The following is a 15,652-nucleotide window of genomic DNA, read 5'->3' on the forward strand; positions in this document are numbered from 1 at the left end:
ATTTCTGGTGGATAAAGTGGTTTTATTTTATTTTTTCTAATAGAGTTTTTAGAATATTTATATCCACATGTTTATAGAATCAAGAAATAGAGTATTTAGATGATTTCATCATTAAAAATATCTATCTAACCAATAGCAGATGAATTCTTTTTAAGAATCTTGGAAATAAAGGCTTGATTTTATAGGAAGACGATATCTTCATCCTTTAATAATTAGTAACACAGCATCTGATTCTTCATGATAGGAGGAAAAATTAGACTAACTTGAAGTTCATGGAGAATGAAAGGACAGGATATTTTTATACTACTCTTTACAACAGCCTTAGGGTTATTTTTTAAAGTCAGACTTAAATAAATTAAGGAAAGGACACAGTAATTGTTTCTGATATTTCAGAGATCTAGTAAGAATAAGTACATAATTCATGCATTCACATTTGAAATTGAAGATTGGGCATAACAACAGCTTTATAATATCTTTTTGCTGGAATAATATTCTGCAACTAGCAAAATAAAATATTTATTGTATTCCGGATTCCTTTGGAGGAAATACAAATAAATCATTTTAAAAGCATTTTCTCAAACATTTGAAGCTCTCTAAAATGGCAACTTAATGTTATTTCTTTTCCTTCATTTCAGCCCAGCTTCTTCCATTTCTTTTAAAGTGTAATACTGTTTTTGTGTTTCTGTTTTGTGTTTTGAACATTTCAAAAATATCACTGGAACAATTAAAATATCCTTGAAATTTCCTCAATTGCCATGTAATCTAGAAAGTTTTACAAACGAAAACTTGCTCCTGCATTTTATTCAGTTCAAAGATGATTAAATAACATGCCAGTTAAAATAATATCTATTCCTAGACTAATACTTTGAGCTGTCTAAGCCTTCCCTACTGAACAGTGCAAAAGCATTACAAGGCATTTGCTGTTCACTTTCCCAAAGGACCACAAAGATTAAGACAGTCAATAGGAAATCTATCCTTCTATGAGAACCCAGGATCTACCCAATAAAGCCTATTTAGGTCCCATCTTTTGGTCAGCAAGCAAAAGGCTCATATCATTAACAGAAAAACACATTCTCAAATTAGTTCCTTTTATCCACACTTGATCTTAAGGAAAACACTGCTTGCTCTTTGCCTATCGTATTATTAATCTGAGAGCACTTCTTTTTCCTTTCTTTTTCCAGATACACAACAATACAGCACAGGCTCTTGGACTCTTCTCCCCATAGGATGCAGCTAGCTAGGTGCTAGGCTTTGCCTGTTTTTATAATGGATTTCCTGAAAGTATTCTATTGTCTGTGGAGATTCTCAGGCAGTGGTGGGTTGCTCCTGGTTCGGTCTGGTTCTTGTGAACCAGTAGTAATGGCGGTGGGAGGCTCTGCCTACCCACCCGGATGTCATCATGGACAATCTGCACATGCGCAGAAGCACATGTGTGCGGACCTGTTGCAAATCGGTAGTAAAGGTAAGTGGAACACACCCCTGTTCTCAGGTCATGGTTGTCTCAAGGGTGCTTTTCCAAAAGGCAACTGGACTTCCTTGGTTTTTCTTTCTTTGAAAACATTTCACTTCTCATCCAAGAAGCTGAAATAAGAAGCTTCTTGGATAAGAATCTAAATGTTTTAAGGTGAAAAAAAAATAAGAAAGTCCAAAAGACTTTTGGAACAACACCTTTGGTGTTCCTCTTTTTAAACCTTTTAATTCTTTCTTCTCTTAGGAATGCTCACAAGTACATAGGACAATTCAACTTCCAACAATCAGAGGGTAAATACTGATAGATTGCTAGAAAATTTATACCAAAAGTTTCTAGAATTAAGCAATGACAATAAACACATTTGTTTGGTTCCCCTAAACAGAGCTCCTGCAATAGTTGTAGTAAGTTAGTTTGTATTTGTATATAGTTCATCCAGGTAGGTGGATTATCAGAAGTAACTGATTCCACCTCTGTTTTGCTGGATCCAGTTGACTTTTCTAATACAGAAATAAAGTCTGCCCACATGTTTACAAAAACTGCACAGAATGAGATGAGCAGCCATATAAATGTGATGTAAATGGTGCATTAGTCCAATCAATTCATCCCACATGTGATTATCTTGACTGACTGGGGATATCATGGAATAAAAAGTTGGAAGGATTTGTAGAAATCATCTTGTTGAATCTGCTTTCAATAGAAATGCAATCAAGAGCTAAGAGTTCTAGAACCAAGTTTTAAACAGCCTGGAATAAAAAAATGTTATCAAGAATTATTGGAGTCATTGGGTATTATAACTTGCTGAAAGACTGTGAGGACAGAGAATAAAACTATTTTCAAGTATCTGAAGGTCTGTTGTATAAAAGGTTAGGTAGACTAACTCCAGAACGCACAACAAACAACAGTAGATTTCAATTATGAAGATCAAGATTTCGAATGGACATCAGGGGAAAAAATCCAAATGATAATTGCTGTTCAACAATAGACAAGATTACTTTGAGAGGTGATGAATTCTCTTTTGCTGGAATTGCTTCAAGAGATGTCTGGGGAAGGAGTGTTATAGTGGAAGATTCCTGCATTTGGCCAGGAGATTGGACTATCTAATTTCTAAAGTCCCTTCCAACACTCATATCGTATGTCACTCATATCGTATTCCTGCAGTTCTTCGAACTTGCAGGAATACGTTTATAGAGGCAGTTTAGTGTTTAGTGCATGGGTGTCAAACTCACTGCGTCACATTGCCATCACATGACGTATCACGTTTTTCCCTTCGCGGAGCTCAGGTGGGTGTGGCCTCCCCATGACAAATCCAGCCCATGGGCTGCCAGTTTGACACCTCTGGTTTAGTGCATTTGTTTTTTATTATTACTATTATTTTGCAGCTGCATCATATTGTCAGTTGATGTTTACCTAGTAATCTACCAACACATTGAGATAATTTTCCTTTTCTGCTTGGTATACTTTTCTCCACCTCATGCTTTTGTTTTTTATTCTGCCTCTGTTGGATTTTACATTTTGTCCCTGTTGAAATTCATTTTGTCACTTTCTGCCCATTGTTTCAGCCTACTGAGATCCTCCTGATAATGTTTTCTAACCTTGTCCCTTAAACAGTCTATGTCTATTTTTCTAAACAAAGGGAAGTTTTATCCCAAATTCTTCATTATTTATTTTACCAATCTATCCTTCTGTTTCATAAAGAATCATCAAGATGCAGTATAATAATACTTAAAAACAATTAGACAATTATCTAATAATATTCCTTGATAAAGACATTTTGAAACCTTACATTTAAAAGATATATCTTTTAATACTTTCTTCTAAGTCCACAGAGGTGAAGATCTAACCATCTACAAAAGCAATGCATTTCAGAATGGTGCAAGAGAGAGCACTCTCTATTTGCTAAATAACCCAATGGATATTACTGGCGTTTTTTAAAAAAATATTCTCTTGTAGATGTTTTAAGCAGGCAGGTATATAAGGAGACAATTAATGTTTTTATAGCCAGGCCCAGCACTTCAGAAGGGAAAACCAGTGCCTTGAATTGAACCTTAATAACAATTGGCAAAAAAAATATATGATTCATGATAATGAGAATCAGAGCTATTATCAAGGCACAGTAATCTGGAAAAGAGCTGTTAAAAGAAATTGTGCAGAGAACAGTGCTTTTACAGTAGGGAAAATTTGGGGGACAATATGCCACGTCAGGAATGGGCATAAGAAGAATACTAATTAAGAAAAATGTGAATGAAATTTTCAAGGAAATTTTGTGCAGATTTTTTTGGTTGAACTTTCAAACTGATGTAGAAATCAACTGAAATAAATATGTATTTGGGTCAATAATAAAACAGCTGGACTTGCACATTACAGTAAGCTATTGTTTCATTATGGTTTATTAATTAATCCACAGCAGGCTAGCCTCACATATTGTATTAAGTTGTATACCATATAAAAAGCTATCTGTCTTCGAGTAAGACTGTAGTTTGCAAGAGCTACTTGACTCCATTCTAATTCTGATGTTTCAGGTAGCAAAATATCTGAAACTGTGTTTTCATATATTTTCCGCTAAAAGAGTCATTTTTCTGCTCAATTGATAATTTTAGAATTATGGAACAGACAAATGCATTCTGATTTAAGTTTTAAATTTGAAAGGCAAATGATACTAAATACAAAATTCAGACCAATTCCATTCCTAAGCTCTAACAGAACAGGTGGAATTCCAAGTTCCATCAGGGTATCACCTAATCAATAGCATCTTTGCCTTGTCTAGAATTAACTCCATCTTAGTCATTCATTACCCACTTTCAATATTTTATTTTATTTTTAATGTACATACAATCTTGCAAAATGAGTTTCCAAGAATTAATCAAAAGCATTAAATACTGGGATATGAGCAAACAACACGTGGTTCACAAATGTGGGGTTTATGACTTCTTCTCCATTCCATTTGCCAGACTTTGTTCTGGTTTTTCAAGGAATTATTGACAGGAGCAACTACCTGGATGATAAGCAATGGGCAAGCAGAGAAAATTCCTTTTCAAGCCATACTCATACACAAAGATGAAAAAGTTAGGCTAGAAAGTCCCAACAGATTCTTGATCATTTATTGCCCACTCAGTTACTTTCTTTCAGTCTAGCATTTCAAAATTGTGTTTATCTCAAAACTAGAGAATGACATCTTAAAGTAGCCATACATTAAATTGTTTTCCTGAGAGGGAGAGCAATTTTTTAAACACGCTATTTGAAATTTAACCTAAGTAATGCTGCCATCTAGTGGCAATTTACTGTAAAACGTATACTTAAAACCTAATCATATATACATGACTGTCTATCAATCAATCTATCCACGTTTCATGCCAACTTTCTATTTTGAATATAGGAAAGCAATGTTTATGATATTTTTCATTCATTCTAATTCCAGGATAATTTTGTGGTTAGAAGGTGGTGATCTTTTTTTCTTTTTTAACCACCTTTTTCTAGACAGAGGCATAAAATTCTTGCTCATTACATTTTTGAAAAATGTCAGTCTTTCTTAATATACTTGAATGATACTGCTGCTTACCTTTTTACAGTTGAAGTTTAGAAGATGTTCAGAAGAGAGGGAAAACAGATCATTGTAACATGTAGCAATAATCATTCTATTACATAGATGGAGAATTCACTACCCACAGTTTCTTCAAAATAGATTTAAAATTTAGTTATTGACAACAGTGTACCAGTGACAACTCTTTTCTTGTTGTTTTACTCTAACCAAAATATATAATGTAATTCTTTCATTATTATGCAAGAGATATTTGAACATTCCTGAAGTCAAAGGCAATTCAGGGAATATTTTTATTCCCTAAATGAAAGAAAAATAGATCCCCATCATTATTCATCAACAAACAGAAACAGATAGATGCATTAGATATGACTAGTATTTGTATCTACCTAGCTCTTTAAAATTATCTGACAAGTAAGCCGTTTTCTTCACTGATATTTCTCAGCTATGATAATTGAAAGAAATAGGAGTCCCAGAACAGTTCATCTTGACTGGAAAAAAAATGCCATGGTTGTAAATAATGTAAAACCACAGGAAGAATACGTGAGAAAAATGAAATTTGAGGGGGGTGGCTCATATTCATAATCATTTATAGAATTTAGTAATTAATTAATTGGTTATTTAATGAAAATCAATCAATCCATAACATTTAAATGGACAAATAAGATCTATTATTGTGAACTGATTGAGTATATGGTAAGAACAGCATTACAAAGGAAGACCTTAGCAGTTGCACTGAGGTTCTTGCAATATTTCTGCCTGACTTTTTTTCATCAAGAACTGATTTCACCTTATCAGAGAGGCATAAAAATATCATAAGGCAAGAAGTGAACAAGTTACAGCTGTTCTTACATATGTCTCATATCCTAATTTCAAAAGCCTAATGTCATTTTCTAATCATTTTTGCTATTTTTATATTAAAAACATTAGAATATACAGTATGTGTGTGGGGGAGATTGGAAATATATATATATATATATTGTTACATAGTTTGTTATATATATATATATATATATATATATATATATATATATATATATATAGAGAGAGAGAGAGAGAGAGAGAGAGAGAGAGAGAGAGAGAGAGGGGGGGGGGGGGGGAGGGAGGGAGGGAGGGAGGACACACACACACACATATATGTATGTAATTTATATATATAAATTAGAAATTAGAAAAATGAATAAGCTTAAGAATTAAAAATTAAAAACAAATAGCAAAAGACTAAATAAAAATTTAATTTAACAAACATATACATGGACTTTTGAACCTTAGGATTTTTGCTAAATGATTTGGGGGGGGGTGGAATAAAAGTGGTATATAATACCTTCATGGGAATACCATTTTGTTTAATCTATCAAACTAATAACAGAGATTTGAGCCTTTATGGTTTCAAAAATTAGACACTAAGGGAATTTTTGAATTGGAGGGTAAACATTGGATTATAAAGAATAATAGATATTGCTGTGAAATCTGAGTCATTTCAGAAAACTTCTGAAGAATGATGACAGAGACTTGTAGCTACAATGGCAGAAATAATGTTTACTTATATGAATATATTATTTACAAAAGAAGAAAGGAAAGTTGTTAAAGAAAATGCTTTAAACGACTTATAGAATGAAGAGGTGAAACAAGTTTATTCAGATTAAAAAGAAATTGTGGATTACCAAATAGAGACAGCAATAAAGAGGAAATACAAATGACAAGCCAAGATAATGACCTAGATAACAATTTAAACTAAAGGTAAAGGTTTTCCCTGTCCAGTCATGTCCAACTCTAGGGGAGGAGGTACTCATCTCTGTTTCTTAGCCAAGAAGCCAGCATTTTCCACAAAACACCATTTAATCCTCTGAATAATTGTATCCATTACATTAGGCAGAGAGAAGATGAGTGGATTTATTAATACATGGGGAACTGACCCAGCTGAAATTCTCCATGTATCTTGTCCGCAGATATGCCACACGTAAGGAATAAACTCTGTCTTAACCATGTGACTTGGGGGGAAGGGGGGGCAGTGTAAAAAGATAATACATCTAGTGCTATTTGCTGTTATTATTCATCCAGACACACAGAATGCATAGAGAAAGATATGGAACAGTACAAGTTTTATCGATCACTTATTGAACTGAAAACATTAAATCTTTCCTTTACTTATTCTCCCTCTCTCTCACACACACACACATGTCTATGCATGCTCCGATTCAAGGCCTGGCTAGCCAGACTAGTTTTGAGGTCCAAACTCATTAAATGGAGAAATTTATCATGCATGGTTCCTTGCTCTACGCATTTCCAAGCTATCAGAATCTATAGACTTTACTGGATTTTATCAATACAGCTTTTCACTGAGTGTTTTAATAATGGATCAATTAAAGATCAATAACATTAAATATGCATTCATACCATCTCATATATATAGGAGTACTTCAGTCTCTAATGCAATTTGAGCTGAAAGAAATACAATTATAAGCTGCAAACTGTAAGATATGGCATTCAGTTCCGAGATTAACAAAACTTCAGAGGAGCCAGACTACATCAGCCAAACTAAATATGAGTCTCAGTCTATTTCCTGTCTCACAACTAAAAAGTGAAATCAACCTAAGCCTGAAATCACTGGAAGATTAGGTTTAAAAATCCAACTGCAGCTAGATCTAGCATGAGGTCAGGTATACATTGGTGATAATACCTAAGCACTTTCTGATAAAATCAATTTAACATTTTGTGTCAATACATTTGGAGCTCATATTCCATATTTTGGGGCTGAAGTCCAGCATAAACTTGACCCTGCATGTTAGAAATCAGTGTACATGGTGGCTGCAACTTAATACCATTCTTATTCACTTTATAAACTCAGTCAGTCCCAGCTTGGTACTTTTCTATTACATCTAAGCATTTTTCCACTTGAATTTCATTGTTATATCCAATTTCCTTAGAAGCATATCTTGTTTTGTTTTCTTGGAGGTCTCTTCATATGGTATTCTTCCACATGCTGGAGAATTAAAATCTTTCAGAAGAAGGCATTCTTCTTATATGATCTGCTTGATTGTGCCACATGAACTCCATCTTCCATCCTTACCTTGTCATGTTTTCATCTGTGTCCATTCATATTTTTTCTATCTTTGTCCACCTTGTATAGGAATAAGGCATAATAGAGACAGGCAGGCAGGCAGACAGGCAGACAGACAGACACAGACAGACACAGATATGTATCAGACACCTACAAAACTATACAGTATGTGATAATTACATAATAACACTGATACAAAGATGATGACATTCACAACCATTCAATGAATGTCAAGACTACAAACCATAGCATGTTACTTTACTCTCCCATATCTATGTCTATCCCATTCATTGGCTTTGATGTCAAATAACACAAAACAGAAAGGAGCATGGTTGGTTTGTTTTAGGCTTAGTAAAATATTTTAATTCAATCATTATAGATTACTGTCATGTAATCTCCTCTGGGTGCCGTTGGCCAAACAATGTCGACTGGCGGCCCCCAGGGGGAGAGTCTTCTCTGTGGGGGCACCTACTATCTGGAATGAGCTCCCACCGGAGATATGGAGGATCCCAGATCTGCACACCTTCCGTCGCGCTCTCAAGACTTTTTTATTCCATCAAGCCGGCCTGGCCTAAATCTTTCCCCTTTAAAATGTAAATTTTAATTTGTTTTTAAAATTATTGGGTGTTTTAAATTTGTCTCAGCCAAATTGTTTATTTCGGTTTTATTCTGTTTTTAAATTTTGTATTTATGTGTTTTATTCTGTGGCTGTTCACCGCCCTGAGTCCTTCGGGAGTAGGGCGGTATATAAATCCAATAAATGAAAATGAAATGAAATGAAATGTACTATATGAACTAGGCATTACTTATTTCCATTGGTGTTACCAATGCAGCTGAGATAAGGTAAAGTTCTTTCTTTGCAGAAAAGAGAAAATTAATCTGAATTAGGACAATGACAAACTTTGCTATATGGAAAGTTTACCATATTAGTCGTCACAACTGCTGCCTGGTTATCCTTAGGAATACATTGCCTCAATGTGCTTCATACTTGGCCTAGCGGTTAAGGCATCAGGCTAGAAATTAGGGGACTGTGAGTTCTAGTCCCATCTTCTGGATAAAAGCCAGCTGGATAATTTTGGGCCAGTCAATCTCTTTCAGCCAATTCATCTCACAGGGTTGTTGTGGGGAAAATAGGAGAAGAGAGGAGTATTAAAGATGTTTGCCACCTTGAGTTGTTTATAACAATAATAAATAAATAAATAAATAATAAATAAATAAATAAATAAATAAATAAATAAATAAATAAAGACTTTATACTTTATATACAATTGACATATTACAAAATGAACATGAAACAAAAGCAAATAAACAAGTCCAGATATCCTGATCTTCTATTGCATTCTTCAATTACCAGCTACAACATCATTGCAGTAGACAGATATACAAGGAGATCTTAGCTGCTGTAGTTACTTGTTTTATACCTTGGAAATGCTACAATTTCAAGAGTGATCTATCCAATTATTTATTTTGGTCTGAAACAATACCTATGTGAAGTGTCTATGATGAAAATCAAGTAAATGCTTGAGTGGTTCCATTACAATCAGGGAATTTTTAAAATTTGATCGGATCAATTTCACATTCACAAAATCAAATCCCAAAATAATTGTGCCAAATCATCTTTTCATTCATTCAATGGTTCAGTGATTCCTTCATCCTACCTATATTGATTTAAAAAAAAAAAGATGTGGGGGGAGAGGGGGCTTGCATGTACAGAAAAAACAGGGATTAAAAAGCAATCTATTGAGTGAAGAAATGGCAAGTTAATTTGTGACATTAAATAAAAACTGTCACCTAAAAGACACACTGCTGCATATGACACCACACAACGCCTTGAAATGAAGTTTGCTTTTGAGATGACCTAATAAGACTAAGTGCCTGGCAGCAAGAAAAGCTATGGATGCTGAAAGGCCTCATCAGGGAGCCTGGACAGCAGAGAATTGCTGCAATCCATCTTTGTAATGAAAAACAAAATGCAGCACCTTTTCTTGACCAAGCTCTGCTAAACATACCATCTAGGAACTTATGACAGGCTGTAATGGTGAAAAAGCACAGTTAATACAGGAAAGCCAGGGATGAAAGGGATGAAAGAAAAGCCTGCTGATTGAGACAGCATGTTTTATGTCTTGGAGAGTGACAACTTAATTTATAGCCGAACTGAAAGGCTAGTTCCCATATATCAGCGAGGTATGACTTTAGCATGTAACAACATGTAAAAGTTAATCTAAATACATTCACAGATTTAACGTTTCTAGAACATTGCACAAAATCTGTAAATTATTATTTTTTTATTTTGAAAAACATTTAATTTAGTACTGATCAATGATCTGATTTTGTCTGTTATAATATATGGCTGCAAGGAATGATATATTTTTCAAAGCAACATCTAATATAGCTGGGACATATGTCAGTCTGACCACTTAAAGAGAATGCAAGCTACAGAGATGACATGATGTCTGCACTGCTTGCCAATGGCATTATCAGACACAAATTAAGGTTTTTGACATTGACCTTCAAATGCTGTTTCATCTGTTTCATTATGAACCTGTTTGTCCATCAAGACCTGCAATCGAGGTCCTTCTAAAGTTGCCCCTGTAGCCTATCTTCTGGCACATATCCTTCCTCTGTGATATACCCTTAGAAGCAGCATTTCACTTCCATTCCCTCGGTATTTAAAAAAATCTGTAGACAAACTGCTTTCAGCAGATTGTTTCATACATCCATGTAGTTTACATGGCAACTGTATCAAAGATGTTTAATATTATCCTTTTCCAATATAGACTCTCCATCTCTGAAGGCCTTTAAGAAGAAGCTGGAGAACCACTTCTTCTGAATGTTGAAGTGGCTTTCCTGCACAGTTGGAGAATTGGACAAGATAATCCTGGTGGTTCCTTTATAAAATCTGGGAGGAGAGATAGCAAGCGTACTCTAGATATAATCCCTCCTACTGGTGCTGACTGAACATGCATTTGAAGCCTTAAAAGATGGCTAAAGGGTAGAACATAATGAATAATCTTAGCTGCATGAACAGTTTTACTTCTCACCAGCCACGCTCTTCACCAATTCTATTGCTTCAGTGCATCTCAACCAAAAGTAAGAGAGTCACAGGAATGAAAAGGAATTTGTTTTGTTTGACAGTAGGCAGTTATGCACAATTCTCTAATGTAATGCAGAGTGAGGAAAAAAATCCAGTTCTCCATGAATATCTATTTGAAGCAGAACATTAGAAATTTATTCTGAGATTTATTCTTTCCTGCCCTTCTTATTTCTGGCAAGCCAAAACATTGCAATATAATCTTGCTTAACATTTCAGTATGTGGAATGAAATCCACTTCCAGCATCATTGAACCGTCATGTTATTCTGTTAATATTCAGTTATAACTCTGAAAAATTAAAGCATCAGCACTATATTTCTTTCCTTAATAAAACTTTTCATGTTGAGTTCAATATTTATAAAAGTTACAGCTACAGACACCAATATTGGCTTATATTTGCACCTTGCGATTTTAAGAAGCTCAAAACAGTACATATGAGAATGAATTGATATGATTAATTAATAGGATTAATTCCTATTTATTAAGTTGACCAATAAAAAGATGGGGTGGGAAAGAAAGGGAAGAATTTTCTTGGTGGAGAATATCTAAGCTCAGGTCATCCAAGCCAATTCACAGGTCTTCTGACTGCATTTCCTTGCTCTGTATACTTAGAAGAAATACTGGGAGAACAGAAAATGTGCACTATAACTATTTCCTTATCATTTAAGTTTTCGAAAAGCTTTTAAAGTACAAAAAGGAAAACTTCAGCCCCTTCATATCCAGCCCAATGAGGCCAAGAGGTATAGAAAATCTCATTTGTTGGGGTCAATATTCTGACAATAAAGGCAGAGATCAAATAGTGGCTTGGCTATGGAAGAGGTAACTCAAGCTATTTCCTCACAATTGATTTATAACACTATCCACCTTTCCTTGTGTCAGCAGAAAACAATGCCCTCATAAAATCAGCCGTCTGCATCACCAGTTCTCATCCTCTCTCTAGTGCATCTACTGCGACTCTCTTCCAAACGCTTTTTGGCCAAATTTTCAGGTACACCAATTATGCAAATATGTTATTTCTCTCTCTCCCTCTCCCTCTCCCTCTCCCTCTCTCTCCCTCCCTCCCTTTCTCCCTCCCCCCCTCTCTCTCTCCCTCCCCCCCCCTACTGCTGTCCACTTTCAGCATGTTGGCAGACACAGAAAAATCATACATCATCTAGGCACTGCAGCATGGATGGAATCAGCATTGCATAATTCCACAATTTTAAAACATAATGTAAACCCCTTAGAGATAGTTCATCTATCTTTCCTTCATCTGGGCATCTTGCAAGTTACAAATAATACTAACTGAATAAACAGGAAACACGTCTCAATCAGAAATGGATGTCTACTTTTTTTTTTAATAAATTGAGCACTAGTTTCTAATGCAAACAAATAATAAAGGCACAGTTCTAATTCAGACAGAAAAAAAAAAACACCAAGTAAAAGTAAAAGACAAGGAAGAAAATTCCAGCAATGACTGCCATTAGCTAGGTCTTGTAGAGCTAAATCACTGAAACTGAGCCACATGCCGGGTGCTCTCTTGTTTCATCAAGGGAAATAAGACAAATACAGCAAAATTGTCAACAGAGATCAACATCATTTTTCCCTCTGTAGAAAGCTGTAATGCGGAAATGCAGGAATACTGTACGGGATAAGCCTGTCCTCTACTAGTCTTACCAGCTCTTCATATATTAATGCAACTATCTAAACAAAACAGTTTGTTCTCACTTTGCAGCTAAAGAACTGAGAATACCACTTTAGATTCTCATATGAAAGTTGACACAGGAAAAATCAGAGATGCAATTAGGCTGGCATCAGTACAAGATCTGCACTGGAATTAGATGTGGAGTCAAATAGCATCGGGAATGTCTCTAGGAAGAAGATTGGAAATGGAGATGATGGCTGGCAGCTAAAATCGAGTTTGTCAGCAGCTGGCTATTGAAGAGTGACTAATGGTTTTTTGCAAAACCTAGTAGGGATAAACGAGATGGATTTGCTTGTGGACAAATGTCAAAAAGTTTGCCAAAAAGAATTGTTTGAGCACTACTCGAAATATGAGACACTGAGGGATCTTTCTACTCAAGTCAGAAAATTTGTGGTGAACCTGAAGATGGAAAATAAGATCAAAGGCATGCCTGTCAGATAACCAACTGCCAGTCTGATTGATGGGAAAAAAATGCTTGCTAGAATAATTTCAGGCTCTTTTTAAATTCTAGATAGAAATAGTTCTATTATTTAGCAAACAGAGAAAGTTGCATACATGCTGGGTACATGTATTTCCCAAGTTTATATAACTTTCTACGTAATGCAATTTTAAAATGGCTTTGAGCTAGACATTAAGAGTCCAGACTGGGGGGAAAAAATGCTTGCTTGATATTTTTGTGACAGGCTGTGACAGGCTATCGTTCAGAACAAGTATATGACCACAACAGTTAGTGAGGTTTGCAGGTAGAAAAGTCAGTGCTTAACTATTCTGATAAAACTTGGCTGAAATTGCTTCTTGCTCTCTTAAAGTGATTTTTTTAAAAAAAGGTGTGAGGAAAAGTTGTGTGGACCTGCCTCTATCAACCACATCTCTTAAGCTCATATACCTTTCTCACACAGCATCTAACAAGATAGCTTTTGGGAGTTATGCAAATACAGTTATCCAAGTCACTATTCTTCAGTGAATAAACTAGTGAACTCTACTCTTCACTCATACTTGTTTGGGAGTCTGCAGAGACACAGCGTTCCAGAAATGGTGATGGTTGGGAGGTTATCTTCCCTTTATTTCCCCCTCCCCTAGCACTTTAAAGGCAGCCTGAAGACTATACCTGGTTTCAAATTATAAAAGGAAAACACTGAGGAGACAAGTGTGGGCATGTCTATGTGCTTTAAGAAAGATTTGTGTTGTGTGGGAGAAAAGAAAGGAAGAATTTATAGCTGAGGGAGTGGAGTTATCAGCTTAACTGGCAAGTGATAGTATAGGGGAAATAGGCTTGGACTTCACCAAACCAACGGCAAACAAACTGAATGAAGAGACAAAGCCCAGCAGTTTCACTGTTTCAGCAGCAATGCTGAGAAGTTACAGCCAGCCAGCAGCTGGTAAACTATCTTCCTTTTTTTACCTCAGCACAGACTGAGAAACTGTCATGCCAGTGCAGAACAGCAGCTGACAGCAACGAGCCAATCAGAAGGTGGTTAAATGATGGCTAAAGACTTTGGTGCAAGCTCAAGCAACAAAAATAGACTATTTAGGAAATAAGAAACACATATATACTGTACAGACATAGATGTCAGTCTGGCTGTAGTATAAGATAACAAGGTAAAAGTAAAGATTCCCCTCGCATATATGTGCTAGTCATTCCTGACTCTAGGGGGTGGTGGTCACCTCCGTTTCAAAGCCGAAGAGCCAGCGCTGTCCGAAGACGACTCCATGGTCATGCCAAAGGCGCATGAAATGCTGTTACCTTCCCACCAAAGCTGATCCCTATTTTTCTACTTGCATTTTTTACATGCTTTCAAACTGCTAGGTTGGCAGAAGCTGGGTCAAGTAACGGGAGCTCACCCCGTTACACAGCACTAGAGATTCAAACCGCTGAACTGCCCACCTTTCGGTCGACAAGCTCGGCATCTTAGCCACTGAGCCACCATGTCCCTTATTAAGATAACATAGTTTAGGAATAAGTGGTGAAGTAGAAAATAAGTTTGTTAATTTTTAAAAAACTAAAAGCCTCCCTGGGGAAACAAAGTGAAAATAAAAACAGCCTGTTTGTTGCTGGTTTGTACCATCTCCCAGAAGAGTCTCCTCACTGAGATGAAGATTTACATGTGGTATGCATGCATATATACAGCCACCCAACTCAAATATGTGATTCTGGGTAAAAAGATAGAAAAACTGTAAATTGCACAAAATAATGTAATACATTAAAACATACTAAATAATAAAATGGTGAACAGGTTATTTTAAAGGTTAGAATTATGGCTCTGACTTAGAATCATGGAATCCTCACTCAGGCTGAACAAGGTCTTCCAGGACTATCTACACAGGAATAAGAACCTCTGGATTTGGAGACCATGGAAGAATCAGTCCCAAGGGCTGTTGCAATTACTTTTTAAATATCTTGATTAAATCTCTTCCCTGCAACAAAAGCATTGCTAATGATAGTCACATCCCGCTCCTCTTCTTTGCATCGTGTTCCCAATTCCTCTTCTCCTCTGTATTTCTTCAGGTTACAGAAGATCCCAGGAAATATTTAGTTTAAAATAGTAGTCCAATATTAATGCAAAATATTAGCCCAATATTGTCAATACTCTAGTGTTGCACGGTAGTGTTGCACACTGCACTACGCCCTTCTTTAACCACAGTTGATTGTTAAGCCAAACCAAACAAATCATGTATAACCCAGCTATTGACAGGCATAAGTTTCAGACTGTACAGTATTTATTTAATCTACCAGAGATTTATCTTTGAACCTTCTACTTGTTTTCTATCATTGAAATTTCTTTCCCAGTATTATTTCTGAACCATGTTC

This window comes from Pituophis catenifer, unplaced genomic scaffold (genome assembly GCF_029215685.1).
Source record: "Pituophis catenifer annectens isolate HBS135680 unplaced genomic scaffold, rPitCat1.0.hap2 SCAF_1, whole genome shotgun sequence".
Lineage (NCBI taxonomy): Eukaryota > Metazoa > Chordata > Lepidosauria > Squamata > Colubridae > Pituophis > Pituophis catenifer.